General features: G+C 40.4%; 2 long non-coding RNA genes across 2 annotated transcripts; both read left to right on the top strand.

The window, feature by feature from the left end:
* The first annotated feature begins 8,571 nt into the window (after positions 1 to 8,571).
* Positions 8,572 to 12,492, top strand: LOC122053912. Its single transcript, XR_006132445.1, has 4 exons — positions 8,572 to 9,095; positions 9,184 to 9,257; positions 9,822 to 9,886; positions 12,413 to 12,492. It is a non-coding gene; the product is annotated as an uncharacterized LOC122053912 (long non-coding RNA).
* A 6,334-nt stretch (positions 12,493 to 18,826) lies between these two features.
* LOC122053911 lies at positions 18,827 to 19,924 on the top strand. Its single transcript, XR_006132444.1, has 3 exons — positions 18,827 to 19,508; positions 19,603 to 19,698; positions 19,869 to 19,924. It is a non-coding gene; the product is annotated as an uncharacterized LOC122053911 (long non-coding RNA).
* The last annotated feature ends 383 nt before the right edge of the window (positions 19,925 to 20,307 follow it).

The following is a 20,307-nucleotide window of genomic DNA, read 5'->3' as shown; positions in this document are numbered from 1 at the left end:
AATATTTAAGTTAATTTTTAATTTGAAAAATATTTAAGTTAATTTTTTTAAAAAAAATATTTAAGTTAATTTTTAATTTGAAAAATATTTAAGTTAATTTTTAATTTGAAAAATATTTAAGTTAATTTTAATTTGAAAAATATTTAAGTTAATTTTTAATTTGAAAAATATTTAAGTTAATTTTTAATTTGAAAAATATTTAAGTTAATTTTTAATTTGAAAAATATTTAAGTTAATTTTTAATTTGAAAAATATTTAAGTTAATTTTTAATTTGAAAAATATTTAAGTTAATTTTTAGTTTGAAAAATATTTAAGTTAATTTTAATTTGAAAAATATTTAAGTTAATTTTAATTTGAAAAATATTTAAGTTAATTTTAATTTGGAAAATATTTAAGTTAATTTTAATTTGAAAAATATTTAAGTTAATTTTTAATTTGAAAAATATTTAAGTTAATTTTTAATTTGATTTCCTTAGTCATCTCACCCGATCTAAATTTCCAATCAGGGACTCCTATAATTTTTTGTGAGATGAATTAAGATTCAATTTTAGGATTATGTTTAACTCTGTGTTAGATTCAGGTTTAGGTTTGGGTTCAACATGTAAGCATTGTTTGGATAAACTTCTGGGCTATGGTGAGTCACAAGGAACTCATTAAAGTAACCATGCCTTCGAGGTTTTCCAAATAGTCCTACCCATTGAACTTAATACTAAACCTTGGTCTAACTAGTTAGGATCCATTTAAGGGTAGCTTCGGTCAGTTCCACTTGGCCAAATGCACCAGGTCGAAGCCATATCTTCCTAGACATGCGATGCCCAAGCTTCCCTAACGTACTATCATCCAAAAACTTCACCAGTACCGTGGGTCAAGTTAAACCTAGCCTATTTTATCTAACTTAAATTACCCTGCCGGGTAGTCTACTCTTGTTTACCCATTTCGGGTAGATTAAGTTTGGTTACCCAGTCGGGTAGTTTAGTTGCGGGCGCCAGCTATTCTGGATCCTCCTTCTATTTTCAATTGAATTTAGAATGTTAAGTTTAATTTCAAATTTTAATTTAATTGAATTTTCTTATTTTAATTTTTAATTTTAATTTAATTTCAAATTTTAATTTTTGATTTTAATTTCAAATTTTTAATTTAATTTTTTAATTTAATTTTTTATTTTAATTTCGAATTTTTAATTTAATTTTTGATTTTAATTTTTAATTTTAATTAAATTTTGAATTTTGAATTTTAATCGTTTTAGCTCCCCTTCGATCATAGCCTCGATATGGTCTATCGAGGTAATGTATTTGATCCTTAGGAATCCAATATTGTCCGAGTCCAACTTGATTGATCAGGTTGGACTTGGCAACCCATGCTCGGACCATTTTTCTATTTGTTCTTTGTATGAGAGATAAATATGACTTATACTTCTTTTTCGATTTGTATCCTAGTCCAGTTCTATTGTAGATTGCCTTTTGTGTTCCAAGAATCAAGTCAAGATTCTTGGATCCCAAGGAAAATCGTTCTAAGGTTGTCTTCAAATCTTGGACTTGACTTTTCAGGTTGGAATTCTCTTCCTTAAGTTTTTGAACTTGAGTTGAGGTTCCAGTCTGAACTGTATCAGTCAAGGATTCGTTATTAGTCGTTTCTTTAAGGAGTGTTACCTCCTTCAGAAGTGACTTGATTCGAATTTTGGACTTAGCTACTTTATGCATTAAATAATTAATCAAGCTATATAAACGATTTGTACTTACAGAGGGGTTTGGCCCTTCAGAAATGGATGCGGATCCCTGGCTTCTCTCGGACTCGGCTTCCGATTCGTCCTCGCTTCCGGATTCGTTGGTGTAGTCCCGGGCTGTCAATGCAAGTCGAGTTCTTCGTCGTCGGATTCCTCGGAAGAAGACTCGTCCCACGTTGCTTTCAAGGCCTTTTTCCTCCTTGGTTTCTTTGGATCTTTTTGGTTCGGGCAGTTTGCCTTGATGTGCCCCTTCTGATTGCACCCGTAGCAGGTCACTTCGAATTTGCCCTTCGAGCTTGGTTGGGCTTCTTTGGACTGGATGGCCTTTCTGACATCCTTTTTGTTGAAGCCCTTCTTTTTACAGAGTTTCTTTACCAGGTTGACTATTTCGGTTGTAAGCTCGTCGTCGTCTTCTGAATCTGATTCTTCTTCTGACTCCGGTTCGGTTTTGCGCTTTATCTTTGATTCGCGCATTCTCCCTGTTCCTGCAACCAAAGCCAACCCTTTCTCGGTCGGGCGTGCATTAGTCTGTTCATGAAGTTCGAATTCTGCAAAAAGTTCATCTAACTTAATGGTAAATAATGTTAGAGTGTATACTAAAAGCCTAGCTTTTGTAAACATTTATTTGTTGAAATAAAAGAATCACATTGGTCAATTTCTGCATTTATTTGTTAAATGTAATTGTTCAATTAATTTATATAGTAGATAACATGGAGTGTGGTGTCACACTCAGAAGATAATGTTGTCGGCTCTATATAAATTATAAACAGTTGCTCACGACTAAGATGGAAAGAAACAACTCATCAGTATAGTCATAGTGTAATTAATTATTAGTTTATCTTGACTAATAAATTACACTGATACACTTTAAGTGTATTGAGTAGGATCATTTAGGTAAGTTCTTTTTGTACTGACTTAGTAAAAGAACTAAACCTTAGTTATTATGGAAGTGTGTACTCTTAATCCTAATATAATAACAAACACATATATTTAATATTTATTTCTTTGACTTATCAAAGGGTGAGGTTTAGCTCGATAAATCAAAATGCCCGATAAGTTGGGAAATGATATTACTTATAGTGTGTGTTGTTGATTATAGAAGAAATCTGTGTCCTAGTTATCTAGGTTGAGAATGTCCCCAAGAGGAGCTCATAAGGATTGCCATGTTAAACCCTGCAGGTGGACCTAATCCAACATGACAATAAAGTTGAGTGGTACTACTCTTGGAGCTAGATATTAATTAAGTGAGTTGTCAGTAACTTACTTAATTAGTGGGCATTCGTAATCTTAAATACAGGGAGATTAACACACTCATGATAAGAAGGAGCCCATAATGTAATTTGGGATTGGTGCGGTAGTGCGGTAATAACTCTCTAGTGGAATGAGTTATTATCGATGAACTTGAGTTGTGTGTTCGGGGCGAACACGGGATACTCAAGCTCATCGGAAGGTCAAAACTAATTTCTCCTCTAGGTCCCTGTCGTAGCCTCATTATAAGCTCAAGTCCATCCAAATGTAAGACTCTTCTTGGTGTCCAAGAAGGGGGCCGGACCATTGCTTGGTGACCAAGCAATGGCCGACCACATCCTCTTGAAAGGGGCCGACCCTATAGCTTGGTGACCAAGCTTGTAGGGGCCGGCCATAATAATTCAAAAAGGGAGGGTTGTTTTGAATTTTTAAAATCTTCTCTTTGTAGAAAACTATAAGTTTTAAAAGAGAGATTTTAATTTTTAAAACTTTCCTTATTTGAATTAGGTCACATGTTTAAATAGAGAGTTTAAAAGATTTTAAAACTTTCCTTTTTTAACCATCCTTATGGTTTAGGAAAAAAGGAAAAGAAGTTTTAAAATTTAAATTTTCTATCACCATGTTAAAAAAGGAAATTTTATAAGAGAGTTTTAAATTTTAAAACATGTTTTTAATTTTTAGAAACTTTCCTTTTTTAACTCATACTTTAGGAAAGAGAGCTTGTAAATTTTATAAGAGGATTTCTTCTTGTAAAATTTTTAAAAAGTATTTTTCCTTTCCTTTTAATTGTGGCCGACCACCTTGCTTGGTGCCCAAGCAAGGGCCGACCAATATGATTAAACCAAATAGGATTGATCTCAACCATTGATTGATGATTGATTCAATCAAGAGGAAAGAAAAGGAAAAATAAAAAGGGAAAAGGAAAAACTCTTGGATGATTTTATTTTTTGTAAAAGGTTTTTCCTTATTTGTCTTGGGCAAGTAATGTAAAAGAAGGGGTGAGGGGGCTTCATGTGACACAACTCTTATTCTTTTGCTTGGGTGATCTCTTGGTGCGGCCGGCCCTCTCCCTTCTTCCTCTCCCTTTGCTCTCTTCTCCTTGGTGGTGGTGGTGATCGGATTTTAGAAGAAGAAGGAGGAAGCTTTTGGGTGGTGTTCATCTTGGAGGATCATCGCCCACACGACGTCCAAGGCGAGGCGAGGAATACGGCAGAAGATCTCGAGGTCATTAGCATACAAAGAGAAGGTATAATTAGAAATTATTTTCCGCATCATGCTAGTTTTTCTCTTTGTAAGAATTCTAAATACAAGAGGCAATTAGATCTAGTTTATCGAATTTATTTTTCGATTTTGTGTTTTCTTCTTTTTTGAATTTGTGATTCGATTGTTCTTTTTGGTTAAGCTAAAGTTATTTAAGGAAATAAATATTAGCTTTCCTTAAAAGGCTTTGCCTAGGCGGTGGTGGTTGCTCCCATATCCAAGAAGACCATGTGCCTTGCCATGCAGTCCTGGAAGCTAATTTTGGAAATTAATATTTATGGAATTAATAATTTAGGTAGATTTGAATCAATAGTGTTAAGTTCCGCTTGCAATTCAAATCTAAACTATTAAGAACAGATAAGTTAAATTTGGAATCAATGATGTTAAGTTCCGTCTGCGATTCCTTATTTAACTTCTAAAGAACACAATAGGTTATTTAAGGAAAGGTTCGACAGTTGTACAAAAATTTTTGTACAGTGGAACCGATACGTTTTCCTAGGTTTAACCAACAGATAAATCCTTAGAAACCTTGTAGGCATCTACCATGGATGCCCACAAGGTGTTCCTCGGAAAGGCGTTTAAAGAATACCTTATGATGTCCCGGTTATCTACCTTTTGTCCAATTGCATGAAGACCGTTGAGCAGATTTTGAATCTGGGCGTGGAGTTGGGCAGCTGTCTCACCTTCCTGCAGTTTGATATTAAATAATTTATTAAAGATTAGGTCTCTTTTACTTACTTTAGTGTCAGACGTTCCTTCGTGAAGTTAAATGAGCTTCTCCCACAACTCCTTGGCACTGTTGAAGGGGCCGACGCGGTTGAGTTCTTCTTTTGATAGGCCACACTGGAGGGTGCAGGTTGCCTTGGCATTTTCTTCCACCTTCTTAATCAGAGATGCGCCCCAGTCCTCGTATGGTAGTGGTTTGCCGGTGCTGTCAGTTGGTAGTTGGAGTCCGGTTTTGACTATCATCCAGACTTCAAAATGAGTCTGGAGATATGCCTCCATCCGACCCTTCCAGTACCCGAAGTCGTCTCCGGTGAAGAGCGGGGGACGGGCTGTACTGTAGCCTTCTTGAAGGGTCATTTTTAGTTCAACTATAAAAAAATAAACAACAAGGAAATTCCAGGACTTGGTCCTGGCTTAGTAGTGTGGTAAGGGAAAGAAAAAAAAAACACGAACTCGGGTGGTGTTGCACCAACCTCGAGCAGAAGACCGATTCGAGAAAAAAATTAGAATATGGCTATAAAGCCAAATTCTAATTGACTCCGAAAAATCTGAAAATACCACGAAAAAATTGTTTTGAATGGTGATTGCACCGATTCAAAACGACCCCGCTCTGATACCAATTGATGGATCGAAAGCGCTGGAGGGGGAGGGGTGAATAGCGCTCGTGGCTATTTTATCGATTTTAAAACACAGAGTAGAAACGCAATAGAAAGTAAAAACAAACACACAGAGACGCAAGTGTTTTACTTCGTTCGGAGCCTATAGTGACTCCTACTCGAAGGCCCGCGGTCCTTGACCGCTTTCGGTGGGCAACAACTATAATATTAGAATTATTACAATCTAGAGTACAATTAGTGCAATAAAGAAATTATACCAACGAAAAGAAGAATAGAGAACTTTGGAGCTGATTCATTGGAGTAGCAGAGCGTTGTTGAGGCGTTAGCAGCAGCAAACGGAAGAGCGCAGTTTTCTTGTTTGAGTTCAATGATATGAGCTGCACCTCGAGGCCTCCTTTTATAGCTTTGCAAGGTCTGATCCAGATCCCCAAGTCTCAGGATCAGCTTTGACCCGAAGCGGATCGGTCGACCGATCCTCACGTTCGGTCGACCGATCAGATGATCTCCACCGCATCTGATCCGTCGATCTGTCGCTCCGCTTCGATCTGGTCAAAACTCTATCCCTACGTTCGGTCGACCGATCCCAGGGTCCGGTCGACCGATCAGTCTCCTCTGACCCGCACACACCTATCCTAGGTTCGGTCGACCGATCCAGGTCCGGTCGACCGATCCTCGGTCGAGCCCGGTCCAACTTCGGAGATCTAATCTGGTAGCTTGGAGGTTCGGTCGATCGATCCCGGTCAGTTCTAACCCTGCACGAAAATATTAGTTTCCTGCAAAACAGAGTTAGAACACAAAAGATAATATGATAAATAAAATTGTCAATCATCGGACTGACTGGGTAGGTCGACCCGACGCCTACTGTTCCCTCTACGGGGAACACGTCCTCACCTACTCCACTCAGGAGATTTACCTGATGCCAGTCTGGTCCTTCAGACCGACTGGACTTTCCGACTAGGGTTACCACCCCCTAGGACCTAGGGTTACCGCCCCCTAGGGTTTTTCGCCACCTAGGGTTACCACCCCCTAGGACCTAAGGTTGCCGCCCCTTAGGGTTTTCCTCCACCTAGGGTTACCTCCCCTAAGACCTAGGGTTACCACCCCCTAGGTTTTTCACCTGCCTAGCCGCAGCTAGGACTTTTGCCTAAGTATCACTTAGGACTTTCCTGCAAGCTCCATGAACCTTGTTAGATCACCACACATCTTAACTTTAAATCCTTTGCCATTATCAAAACTCAGGTTTGATCGTCGGATGCTTACCGCACCAACAGGAGTGAGATGATTTTATGTTAGGGAAGCTTGGTCTAGGGAGTCAAGTCGGGTAAGGTGTACCCCTCTTAATCTACTTAGCTAAGTGAAACTAACCAAAGCTACCTCACCACATCCTAGACTAGTTAGACTAGGGTTTCTCAGTAAGTTGATTAAATGAATAATTTCATTAAAAAGCTTTGTCTTATATAGTAGTCGTTGTTCCAATACCTAACAAGACCCTTGTGCCTTGCCACTTCTTGGAAGCCAATTTCTGAAATATGTATTTAATTAATTGGCGATTAAACTTCAATCTAATACAAAGTCAAATCATCTTCAAAACATAACTAATTCATCTCACAAAATTATAGGATTCCTTGGTTGAACAATTAAATCAGGTGAGATGATTAAATTCAAATTAAATTAAGATTCAAATTAAAATAAAATAAAATAAAATTAAAAATTAAAGTTAAATTTAAAATTAAATTAAGATTCAAATTAAGTTAAATTAAAATTAAGTTAAATTAAAATTAAATTATAATTAAATTAAATTCAAATTTAAATTAAAATGAAAATGAAATTGAAATTTGGATTTGAATTAAATTAAAATTTTAGTTAACTCAAATTTAAATTCAAATTCAAATTCAAATTCAAATTCAAATTCAAATTAACATTAAATTAGATTAAAATTAAATTAATATAAAATTAAATTAACATAAAATTAAATTAAGATTAAATTCAAATTCAAATTAAAATAAACTTAAATTTAAACTTAATTAAACTGTAACGGGCCGGCCCGGGCGGGCCCCACCCGGACCGAACCGGGAACGCTGCCAGAATTGTCCATCGGGTTGACGACTAGTTCCACAGACCACCGAAGGTCCTTTCAGTGTGCTTTGTCTTCACTAGCACGCACTCTGGAAAACTTCCCAGGAGGTTACTCATCCTTAGATTTCTCTAAGCCAAGCACGCTTAACTTTGAAATTCTTAAGTTTGGGCTTCCAAAAAGGAAAGTGCACCATGGTGAAATGGATAGTACCATCTAAACTTTTAAGCCATACTTAACCAGAATCTCAGAACCAGAGTATTACAATCACCCCCACTTAAAGACACAACACCCTCGTTGTGTAACCACGAATCACACTACAAACAAATCCCAGAATCTCCCTTGCTAGGTGGTGCCATGGGTGCTCTTGCCACAAGCGCGCTCACGGTCGCAAGGTTGCTCTGATACCATCTGTAATGCCCCGGCCCAGGCGGGCCCCACTCGGACCGAATCGAGAACACCACTAAGATTGCCCATCGGGTTGACGACTAGCTCCACAGACCACCGAAGGCCCTTTCAGCATGCTTTGTCCTCACTCGCACGCACCCTGTAAAACTTCCCAGGAGGTCACTCATCCTCAGATTTCTTCAAGCCAAACACGCTTAACTTTGGAGTTCTTAAGTTTGAGCTTCCGAAAAGGAAGGTGCATCTTGGTGATATGGATAGTACCATCTAACCTTTTAAGTCATACTTAATAAATAAATAATAAGGTTATTTGAGAAATAATCTTATTGAATTTTTTGGAAATTTTTAGAAATTTTCTGGGAATTTTTCGGAACTCGTATGACGAGTGTAAGGTGATGAATTTGTAGGCTAAGTGAAAGCCTGTTTGTAATATCCCAATTAATTGGGCACTAGATTGAGGAAATAACCTATGCTTTAATTGGAAAAGTCCTAAGTTTATTTCTTTTTCCCTATTTCTTCTCATTTGTGTCGATTTCCCTTTCTCTTCTTCTCGTGCCCTAGCCATCACCACCGCCCGAACTCCTATTCCTCTTCCTCTTCCTCTCGCCTCTGCCCAACGCTGTCGACGCTGCCGGACGCCGATCGATCGCAGGCGCTGCCATGGGAAGGAGGGAGTTGCGGATCTCTTCATCGCCACTCCTCTCCTTTCTCTCTGTGTCGAGTTCCCCTCTTCCTCGTGATTTCCTCTTCTCCCATGTTCTGCTGGACGTTGCCATCCTGTCACCATCGCCGGTTGTCATTCACGGTCACTTTGTGGCCACCTCGGCCGGACATGGCTAGCTCGCAACCAGACACGGCCAGCCGCAACCACTACTGCTCACCCTAATTTTGGTCAGTGCCCTAGTTCTCCATCGCTGCCCTCTGCCCTAAACCGAGCATGTCTCCTTCCTCTGCACAGGAGCCGCCAGTGGTTTCTTGACAGCCATGAGCGAGGTCATCAAACTGTCGCCGATGTTGAGAGATATCAGATTTGGCTTGAGGGTAAGTTATTCTTAGTGTTACAGTTGTGTGGATTTGATTGCATACTTGCTTGAGATGTTGAGTTTGGTTGTGTGATTGATTATTACAGATGCCAGATTTCTTCGTTTGATTTGATGTACGTCTATATGATGGTGGGGAATTTCTGTACTGGTGTGGTTCTCGGTGAGTTCTGGAACTTTGTTTTGGATATGTGATTTGGTGATGCTTTCTGGGATTTTGTATAGTTGGGAGGTTTTCTGTTTTTGTTCCTGATGAATATTTGGATGATGGGGTAAGTTGTGTGTAGAATATGGTTTTTGTTGCTGGAATTAAGTGTTGTCAATCCGTTTATGAATGGAGATGGGTTATCATATTGGGGTGGTTAACAATTGATCATGATAGATTTGAAGATTATTTTGATTAATTGGTAATCCATGTTCATGATTGATAGTGGCATGTGTATGATCAATAGTTGGATTGATAGTTCATTCTTATTGGAAGGATAATCAATTATTGTGATAAGAGCTAATGGATTAGTTGGATGGCCAGTTCATATTTTGATTTGGATAATTGGAGTATGTTAACAAGAATGGTTAACTAATTGAACGGGATTAATTCATAAGGAGAATAGTTGTGAAAGAAATGTTGGATCATTAAATGAGATTAAAATGTGAATTCTTAATTGGATTAGGATTATGTTTAGTTATTTAGTTATGATAAAACTTAGCTATATCGTGTGATTTGCAGGATTTTGATTTGAGATGAGACATGTCTCGACGTGGGATTTTATTGGCACGATTTTCGCAATAAAGGTGGGTACTTCTTGCTTTATATCTTTAGTACATTGTGCTTAGTGCATGAGCTATACCTTCGGATAGTTCCTGTATTTATCTTGACTCCATTCGTATTTTTCCTGCATTTGATACTTCCACTCAATCTTTAAGCTACTCATTTCTGTATCTATACAGTCTCTTGTTGTTATGTAAAATACCGAAAATAGGCGAATATTAATAAGAGAATTTTCTGGAATTTTTGAAAAAAATTTTGGGATTTTTTCGGAGCTCATATGGACGAGTTAACGGGGACAAAAATGAGGTCCGGAAAAACCTGTTTAGGCTACCCAGTTTTAATAAGGAAAAGTTTTATTTCCTTTTCCTTTTCTTTTTCTTTTTCTTTATTATTTTTTTTCTTCTTAACCTCGTCGCTTCTTCTTCGACGTCGTGCCCGAATTCTCCTCCTTCCCCTGCGCGCCCGACGCCCTCCTCCGAGCCCTAACCGCTGAGCGGTTTCCTCCTCTTTCTCTTCCTCCATTTCCTTCCCGAGCCGCCGCCACAGCCGACACCGCACGAAGCAGTGCCGACCCAGCGCCGACGCCACCCTTTTCTGCGCACAAGCCCTCGGCCAAGGAAACCCTAGCGCCGGCAACCATTCCCCCTCTGCCCTATCTCCGTCCTCCTTCCTTTTTCTCCGACGTCGACGACGCCGCGGGGCAGATCGCCGGCGATTTGAGCCCCGAGCATCACAAAGTTTCTTCTCCTCTGATTGCCACCCGATCCCATCCCTTCGGCGAAGCTTCAACTCCTGTGTCCTAGATCGCCGAAATCCAGAAGCTTGCGTTGGTCTTCGATTAGGAGCAGCAATCCAAGCATTTGTGTTCCCTTCCGTGCCCTAATTCCACTGTTGGATCTACCTCAGCCGGTTGTGCCTCTCGAGTGGCCTGCTCTACGGTATCACATTCACCACCAGTCTCTGTTTTGGGTTTCTGCCAGCACAGAAGGAAAGGGGAATTAGGTAATAATTCTTGTTCACTTGTACCACGATGTAGAATTTGGTACCATACTGTAAGAACTCCTGATTGATTGATTTTGAGATTGTTTTCTTCTGGATAGCAGTGGACGATTGGCCCGAAGTTGTTGGATTCCAGCCACCACATCATGGAATAGCTGGTTATTTTCTTGATCACCATTTTGATTAGATCAGTGTAAGTGTTTTCGGCCAGTGAATTTCTGTTCTGTAGATTTGGATTGTTAGTGGTGTTAGAAAGAGATGTTTATGTAGGTTGATTTGGATCTTATCCTATTGGTCGTTAAGATTTTATTTAGCTATTCGTTGAGTTCTAGCTAAATAAATGTATGTGTATTGGTGACATAGGACTTTGACGCGAGATGGGTGTCTTGACTACCAGTTTAGACTTTTCGATTTGGAGGCGTGTACTTTGACTTATGTCTTTTGATATGCATAATAATGTGTTTAACATATAGCATGATTGTGTTTTCCATTTGTTTCGGTTGGTCACTACATGATCTATTACATGTTTGCTTGTTTACTCGTTGTGCACTGCATGTTATTATTTACCTAATCATACCTGCTTTATAGGTAGTGACACAACCATATGATACATTATGTTCAGGACTTAGGGTTTATTTGATACCCTATCTATTTGTGTACCTTCCATTTGATACATTGTCTTGTGGTACACATTTTATATTTATGTATGGAGCATGCTATGCTATTCGTGATATTGCCATGTTTAGTGTCATGCATCATCTTGCATGATTGCATGCTGTGTGATTGTCTGCTCCATTATTGTTGAGCACATCGCCAGTTACATGTATCTGTACACACCACCACTCATGGATTAGTGGTATATCAGACAGGTGTGTGGCAGTTCTACTGTTTGGCTCCGTTGGTCTGGTGACTCAGCGTGGTAGCCGGCAGACAGTTCCGCTCTGTTTGGCTCCGTTGGTTTAGCGTAGCAGCGTTGTAGCCGGTAGGCAGTTGGACTTTGTTTGGCTCCGTTGGTCCGCTCATGGGTAGTGTGACTGAGCGTGGTAGCCGGCAGAGATTCCTCCTCGTCATCGTGTACCGGGAGATGAGAGCGTTGCGCTCCCCCATTTATTATTTCGGGGTAGGAGTACAACTCGGTCAATCATCAGGGGCAGTGATGTCAGAGTGCACGGTTGTCACAGCTCTACCCACTCGGACTCACCATTGTGTGTGAGATGGCTGACTAGCGTCTGGGGTGACCATGTCATTGGCATCATATGCATGATGCATTTATTGTTTGTGTTTGCTGCATTTACTTGCTGCATTTATATGAATGCATATGATTGACATGCATACAGGATTATGACACCCTCGGTTTGACGACCATGTTACCTCTATACCTTGGTACTGGTTAGTACAGTTTTCTTCTGTTTTTGTTTCAGTTGCATTTATTCTTCTCATATTCAGGAGACTGTACGCATGATTAGTGTTGTCTGTTATTTACTTTATTATGCATATCAGTTGTACCTGTTGAGTGTTGGACTCACACTCTCCTCCATTGATATTTTCAGGTTGAGGCTGTTCGGAGCAGTTACAGTCGCTAGTCCCCATTGCACGTAGTGCTAGTCCTCTACTGATCTCGAGTTATATTTTTTTTTTATCTCTATTAGACTATGTTTTAGTCTTGTATTTGTTTTACTTATGGATCTTGTATGGATTCTTATCGTAAATGGATTTTGGTATGATTTGGTTTTGTTCTACTACATGCCTGCCTGGACGGCAGAAGAGGTGAGTTCGTCGGATTTGTGTTTTATGAGTATAGTGGAGTAGGAAAAATCGGATTTGAGTTTTATGAGTGTAGTGGAGTAGGGTTATTTTTGAGTCATGGTATTACTGATTTGTTTATTTCTTATTAAACTGCGTGGAATGCCTGTGTGTTGTATTTTATTATGACACGTTTTTAAAGCGTTGTCGTTGAGCGGATTTTTAGAAAGTTTTTAACAGTTTTTCTCCAACAGGGACATCCTTCTAAAGCGTGACTATTCGATAGAGTCAGGTTTTACGATCCTTTGTTTTCGTATTTTGGATATTTGGGATAACCTTATACCAATTTATTTGGTATCAGATCGCCACGTTTGGCGATACTTGTTGTTTTTCGTGTTACGGATATTTGAGATTTAACTGACACCAATTTATTGGTATCAGAGCGGGTTATGTTACCTGCTTTTGGTGTTCTGGATATTTGGGTTGGCCCAAGTTTGCGAGTCAAACTGGATAGTTATTTTGGATTGCACGGATTTTTTGATTATGTATATGTTATGGATTTCCGTTTCAGATTTATATGAATTTCCGATGATTTTCATGTTCAGAATTTTGAGGTCAGAAGTTGGCGACTGGATAGCGATGGAACATCTCCAGACGACATATAAGTATGATGTTTAATTTTATAGTTTATGACATGTATTAGCATTCTTTATTTAGTACCTGTCGGGTTGTTGTAACACATATTACATGTGATGGGTTAGCCATTGAGCATGGTTGACTTTAATAGAGATCAAAGATTATAGTCTCTAGTAATTTTTCATATCATACCATCAGTAGTTTTAACTTCTGTTACTACTAGTAGGAGATGGAGGCACGTACCAACATCTGCTATTGTTAGTTGGGTAATGGATGATATCTACATATTTCTGTTGACTTAGCCAGTAGAGTTTTTATGCTCATATCTTTTGGATATTAGGGTACCCGATACGATGAAAATTGGTCATTGGGGAGTTATCATGTTTGATCATTGTTGAGAATGGTTTGAGGTTGAGGGATATTGTGAGATCAGATATTGTGATGTGTTGATTTCTAATGATTTATGAGAGTAAATGTTATGTGGTTGTCTAATGATCTATTAATAGATATTTATTTTGATGATCTATTAGTGGATAACTATTTTGATGATCTATTATTTGGGTTGTCGTTGATGGTGACATAGTGAGTGTCATGTATGATATTCACAGGTTTGATGATTATAGTTGGTGATTAGATTATAAATCGGGTGCTAGAGAGTTTACGGTTGAGTGTGCCTATGAGATTTTAATAAATCTGGTTAGTTGTGGTTAGTTAACAGGATGATAAGATTGATATTTGCTTCCTCTGATATTGGACTATGTGGATAAATAATGATTTGATGTTTTGAATGCTAACTTGCTCTCATGGGGAGTAGAGATTTATTCATCTGATATTATATGGGCTGATATTTTTGAGGATAAAAATGAGAGTGTCTTGATGATCTTGAATTCTGTCTTTTTCTTTTGGGTCGTACACATTTATACATATGATTATTATGTGTTGTAGGAGTTCTTGATAGACGGTTTAAATTGCACGTAGTGGGTGTATATTTGTCCAGTTATGATTATTGTGGGTTTCTAGTAGATTATACCCGAGTGGTTAGGCATACATGTCTGATTGTTTATTGGAGGTATTTCGTCGATTAAATCTATGTTGTGAAATGTGCACATGTGTTTGAGTGTTTTATTGGAGGTATCTTATCGATTTAATCTATCTGAGTTGTGATATGTGCAGATGTGTTCGGTGTAATATTCGAGGTATCTTGTTGATTATGTTTGTTCTGTGTGTATACTCGTGTCTATTATGGCTTTGTTGGAAGTATTACGTTGATTATACTCTTGGCATAGGTGTATATATGCCATGTGAGGTTGTTTGAGGTGTATTGTCGATTATACCTATGTTGATATATGCACACGGATTCGGTAGGTATTGTTGGAGGTATCACACTGAATTATACCTGTGCTATGAGTGTGTTTGGTGTACTAATTGGATGATTATGTCGATCATACATATGTTGTGTGAGCACGTGTGCCAGGTGTATTGTTGGTAGCAGCATGATGATTCTAATTATGTTGAATGCAAGATGTGGAGTGTCTGCATTATGCCATTTGTTGGATTACCCTGTCAACCCATTTTCTTATCAGTGGATGACTCACTACGATGTTGATAGATTTGACGATGAGTTTGATTTGATTGTTGGATTGTTATACCTTAGGCTACCCACAGTGATCCGTGGTAGAGAGATCTCGTGCAGTCTCTAGCTGGATGGTTAGGTGCCTTGGGCATTTATGTATTGTTTGTGGTGGAGCGTTGCTCCCACAGGTTATGGATCGTTTGTGGTGGAGCGTAGCTCCTACATATTATTGTTTGTTGTGGTAGAGTGTTGCTCCCACATAGTTCGGATTGCTTGTAGCGGAACATTGCTCCCATATCTATTGCAGATACATGTTATGGATTATTTGTAGTGGAGTGTTACTCCTACATATGTGGTATTTTCTGTGATGGAGCGTTGCTCTCACACTGGAGGATCTATGCTTAGATGATTTATATCGTTGGTGATCAGATTCCTGACTTGTTGTTGGGGATCTTATGGTTAGGAATGCCTGTGATACAGATATTATGTGTTTTGGTGTTACCATTAGGGTTTGCGGAGCCTTAGATATTTTCATGGACGCGATGATTTGGGTATCCCTAGGATATTGGATCAGAATTCGTTATCATTATTGACGATGTGGTGTTTTATTCCTGATCTGAGGTGTATCACGTACACCATTTTCGCATAGTTCTAGAGATGTTTCGATGGAAACGTCTAGATGTGAAGATCAGTAGTGCGTATTTTGGTTGTCTTCTGTGAGATGTTTGAGACCCACGGTCACCAGTAGGAGTATACCGTGGTTCCACAGGAGATCGAGGTTGTTACCGTTGGGAGTAGACGGAGTCTATAGAAGAAGCTCGCAACTTCCTTTGTTTGGCTCGATATTTCTGGAGATACGTTATGTTGGACCCCGTGGTAGTTTTGATGTGATCAACCAAGTTGGTTAGGTCCTGCGTTGTATTTGATCCCTGTGTCTGAGTGTGCAGGAGCTTAGGAGCACAGGAAGTCGAGCGGAAGACGCAGCTAGCGAGAAGGACGGCATGGGAAGGGAGCCGACGGGCTCGGTGCGTCCGAAGAACGAGAGAGCTGCGAAAGAGTACTCTGGTGGGCGTGAAGAGCGTGCGCGACGTTCGAGGGACGTTAAGCCGAGACGGAAGGCTGCTCGAGGAGAAGGCCGGGAAATTGGGTTGGGTGAGTCTATTTGGTTGGCAGCAATCACCCAAAAGATCGGTGTCAAGTCAAGTGGAGCAAAAAACAATTTGGAATGTTGGTGGGCGCCTCCATCGAGCTTGGAGGCGCCTCTTGAGGCGCCTCCATCTTGAAGGCGCCTCAAGCCTGTTGAAGGCGCCTTCAACAGTCAAATGACCGTTTGCGTTCGGATAGAGTTCTATCCGCTGACCGAGCTGTGGAGGCGCCTTGAACCTTGTTGGAGGCGCCTTGGACCCTCGGGATAGAATTTCCAGAGGCTATTTAAAGGCCCCTGGAGCTAGGAATTAAAGAACAACTTTGACAATCAACTCTGTACTTAATTCCTAGCAATAGTTCTGAGCCGTTAGTGTGGAAAAGTCTTCTCCGCCTTCAGCAAAGGAGATTCTTCTAGTGCACTTTTTCATCGCCCTGGATTAACAACCTCCTTGGTTGTAACCAGGTTAATTGCGGAGTTTCTTTTTACTTCTGTTAATTTAATTGTTATTATTTTACTATTGCTTTTCTGAGTTGAAATCCGAGGAGGGTATTTTTACTTTGTGTATTCAGCAATTCACCCCCCTCTTGTCGGCCTCCGCTGCACCAACACGTTAAGGGTTTCTCACGGATTGCTATGCTACTTACAAGCCTGACCAGGAAAGGCGTGAAGTTCACTTGGACTGAGGATGGCAAGACCAACTTCTAGGAGCTGAAGCGGAGACTAGTGTCGGCTCCGATTTTGGTTTTACCTTCTGGAGAGGACTGATATGCCATCTACACCGACGCATCTATTTAGGGTTTGAGCGTTGTTCTGATGCAGCACGATATGGTAGTCTCCTATGCTTCTCGTTGGTTGAAGAAGCATGAGAAGAACTACCCTGTACATGATCTGGAGCAAGTTGCCATTATTTTTACCATGAAGATTTGGCAACATTATTTATATGGCGTTACATTTGAGATTCTCACTGACCATAAGAGTCTCAAATATCTGTTTATTTAGAAGGAACTTAATCTCCGACAGAGGAGATGGATGGAGTTCCTGAAGGATTATAATTGTACCATTAGCTATCACCCGGGGAGAGCTAATGTGGTTGCCGATGCGCTTAGCAGGAAGTCCAGAGGGACTTTAGCTTGCCACCGAGTTGTGGTCACAGACTTGATTTAAGGTTTCTCTGATTTGGGCCTTGAGGGATAAGGACAGACAGAGCAGGGTACTCTGGTTACCATGGTTGCTCAGTCGTCGGTCAGGACGAGGATCCGAGAGGCCCAGGCCAGTGATCAGCATTTGTAGTTTATTGGCAGTCAGATAGCTTCCGGACAGCAGACCGAGTTTACACGAGACGAGGAGGGCATTATATACTTTCGAGGTAGATTATGCGTACCTCAGTCTCATCTGGTCTTACAGGAGCTACTTGAGGAGGCCCATCGCTCTCGATTTGCGATCCACCCAAGCGGGACCCGTATGTATCGAGATTTGAGGCGTTCCTACTGGTGGAATGGTATGAAGAAAGACATCGCGGATTTTGTAGTGAGATGTCTTGTCTGACAGCAGGTGAAGGCAGAGCACCAGAGACCTGCTGGATTACTTCAGCGGATTCCTATTCCTGAGTGGAAATGAGAACATATTACTATGGACTTTGTGGTGGGATTGCCGAGGACATGACGATGCCATGACGTGATTTGGGTAATCGTTGATCAATTAACCAAATCTGCGCATTTCTTAGCGATCCGAAAGACCGATTTCCTGGATCGATTGACAGATCTGTATTGCCGAGAGATCATCAGATTACATGGTGTCCCTTTGACTATTATTTCGGATAGAGACCCGGTCACATCTTGTTTTTGACAGAGTCTGCAGCAGGCCTTGGGTACGCAACTATGTTTCAGTACAACTTTCCATCCGCAGACAGATGGACCGTTAGAGTGGACCATTCAGACTTTAGAGGATCTGCTGAGGTCATGTGTTATGGATTTCGGAGGCAGTTGGGAGGACCATCTGCCGTTGGTAGAGTTTGCCTACAACAATAGCTTTCATTCGGCTATCCAGATGGCACCGTTTGAAGCGTTGTATGGTAGGCCTTGTCGGACACTCATCCTCTGGGATGAGGTTGGGGAGGCCCAATTATTAGGACCTCATAGAGCTCAGCTTGAGACAGAGTTGGTCCATACTATCAGACGGAGGATGTTTGAGGCATAAGACTGCCAGAAGAGTTATGCTGACCGGAGTTGGAGACTTTTAGAGTTCTCCATTTGCGACCATGTATTTCTGTGAGTTTCACCCATGAAAGGGGTGAAGAGATTGACCTCAGAGGTAAGCTAGCCTGCGATACATTGGACCTTTTCAGATCTTGGAAAGGGTTAGAGCGGTAGCTTATTGTTTAGCGCTACCACTAGCTTTGGCGGGCGTTCACGACGTATTCCATGTGTCTAGACTGATGAGGTATATATTTGACTCGACTCATGTACTGACAGATATCACAGTGTCGTTCAGCCTGACGTCACCTATGAGGGGTTCCGGTACGGATTCTGGACCGGAAAGAGCGTCAGTTGTGGAATAAGACTATCCGGCTGGTTAAAGTCGGATGACAGTATCATTCGGATGAGGAGGCTACCTGGGAACTCGAGGATACGATCCGAGCTCGATACCCCCATCTTTTCACTTGAGGTATGTGATTTAATATACCGTTCAACATTTATACTTTATATCTGTTGTTAGTACTTGCTGATGGTAGATAATAAAATTTGGGGACCAAATTTTTATTAGTGGGGAGAATGTAAAATACTGAAAATAGGCGAATATTAATAAGAGAATTTTTCAGAATTTTTGAAAAATTTTTTGAGAATTTTTCGGAGCTCGTATGGACGAGTTAGGCTACCCAGTTTTAATAAGGAAAAGTTTTATTTCCTTTTCCTTTTCTTTTTCTTTTTCTTTATTATTATTTTTTTCTTCTTAACCTCGCCGCTTCTTCTTCGACGCCGTGCCCGACTTCTCCTCCTTCCCCCGCGCGCCCGACGCCCTCCTCCGAGCCCTAACCGCCGAGCGGTTTCCTACTCTTTCTCTTCCTCCATTTCCTTCCCGAGCCACTGCCACAGCCGACACCGCACGAAGCAATGCCGACCCAGCGCCGACGTCACCCTTTTCCGCGTACAAGCCCTCGGCCAAGGAAACCCTAGCGCCGGCAACCATTCCCCCTCTGCCCTATCGCCGTCCTCCTTCCTTTTTCTCCGACGTCGACGACGCCGCGGGGCAGATCACCGGCGATTTGAGCCCCAAGAATCACGAAGTTCTTCTCCTCTGATTGCCACCCAATCCCATCCCTTCGGCGAAGCTTCAACTCCTGTGTCCTAGATCGCCGGAATCCAGAAGCTTGCGTTGGTCTTCGATTAGGAGCAGCAATCCAAGCATTTGTGTTCCCTTCCATGCCCTAATTCCACTGTTGGATCTACCTCAGTCGGTTGTGCCTCTCGAGTGGCCTGCTCTACGGTATCACATTCACCACCAGTCTCTGTTTTGGGTTTCTGCCAGCACAGAAGGAAAGGGGAATTAGGTAATAATTCTTATTCACTTGTACCACGATGTAGAATTTGGTACCTTACTGTAAGAACTCCTGATTGATTGATTTTGGGATTGTTTTCTTCTAGATAGCAGTGGACGATTGGCCCGAAGTTGTTGGATTCCAGCCACCACATCATGGAATAGCTGGTTATTTTCTTGATCACCATTTTGATTAGATCAGTGTAAGTGTTTTCGGCCAGTGAATTTCTGTTCTGTAGATTTGGATTGTTAGTGGTGCTAGAAAGAGATGTTTATGTAGGTTGATTTGGATCTTATCCTATTGGTCGTTAAGATTTTATTTAGCTATTCGTTGAGTTCTAGCTAAATAAATGTATGTGTATTGGTGACACAGGACTTTGACGCGAGACGCATATCTTGACTACCAGTTTGGAATTTTCGATTTGGAGGCGGGTACTTTGACTTATGTCTTTTGATATGCATAATAATGTGTTTAACATATAGCATGATTGTGTTTTCCATTTGTTTCGGTTGGTCACTACATGATCTATTACATGTTTGCTTGTTTACTCGTTGTGCACTGCATGTTATTATTTACCTAATCATACCTGCTTTATAGGTAGTGACACAATCATATGATACATTATGTTCAGGACTTAGGGTTTATTTGATACCCTATCTATTTGTGTACCTTCCATTTGATACATTGTCTTGTGGTACACATTTTATATTTATGTATGGAGCATGCTATGCTATTCGTGATATTGCCATGTTTAGTGTCATGCATCATCTTACATGATTGCATGCTGTGTGATTGTCTCCTCCATTATTGT

This window comes from Zingiber officinale, chromosome 3A, assembly GCF_018446385.1.
Source record: "Zingiber officinale cultivar Zhangliang chromosome 3A, Zo_v1.1, whole genome shotgun sequence".
Classification (NCBI taxonomy): Eukaryota; Viridiplantae; Streptophyta; class Magnoliopsida; order Zingiberales; family Zingiberaceae; genus Zingiber; species Zingiber officinale.
The sequence above is the reverse complement of the archived record's forward strand: the minus strand, read 5'-3'. Positions and strand labels throughout refer to the sequence as shown.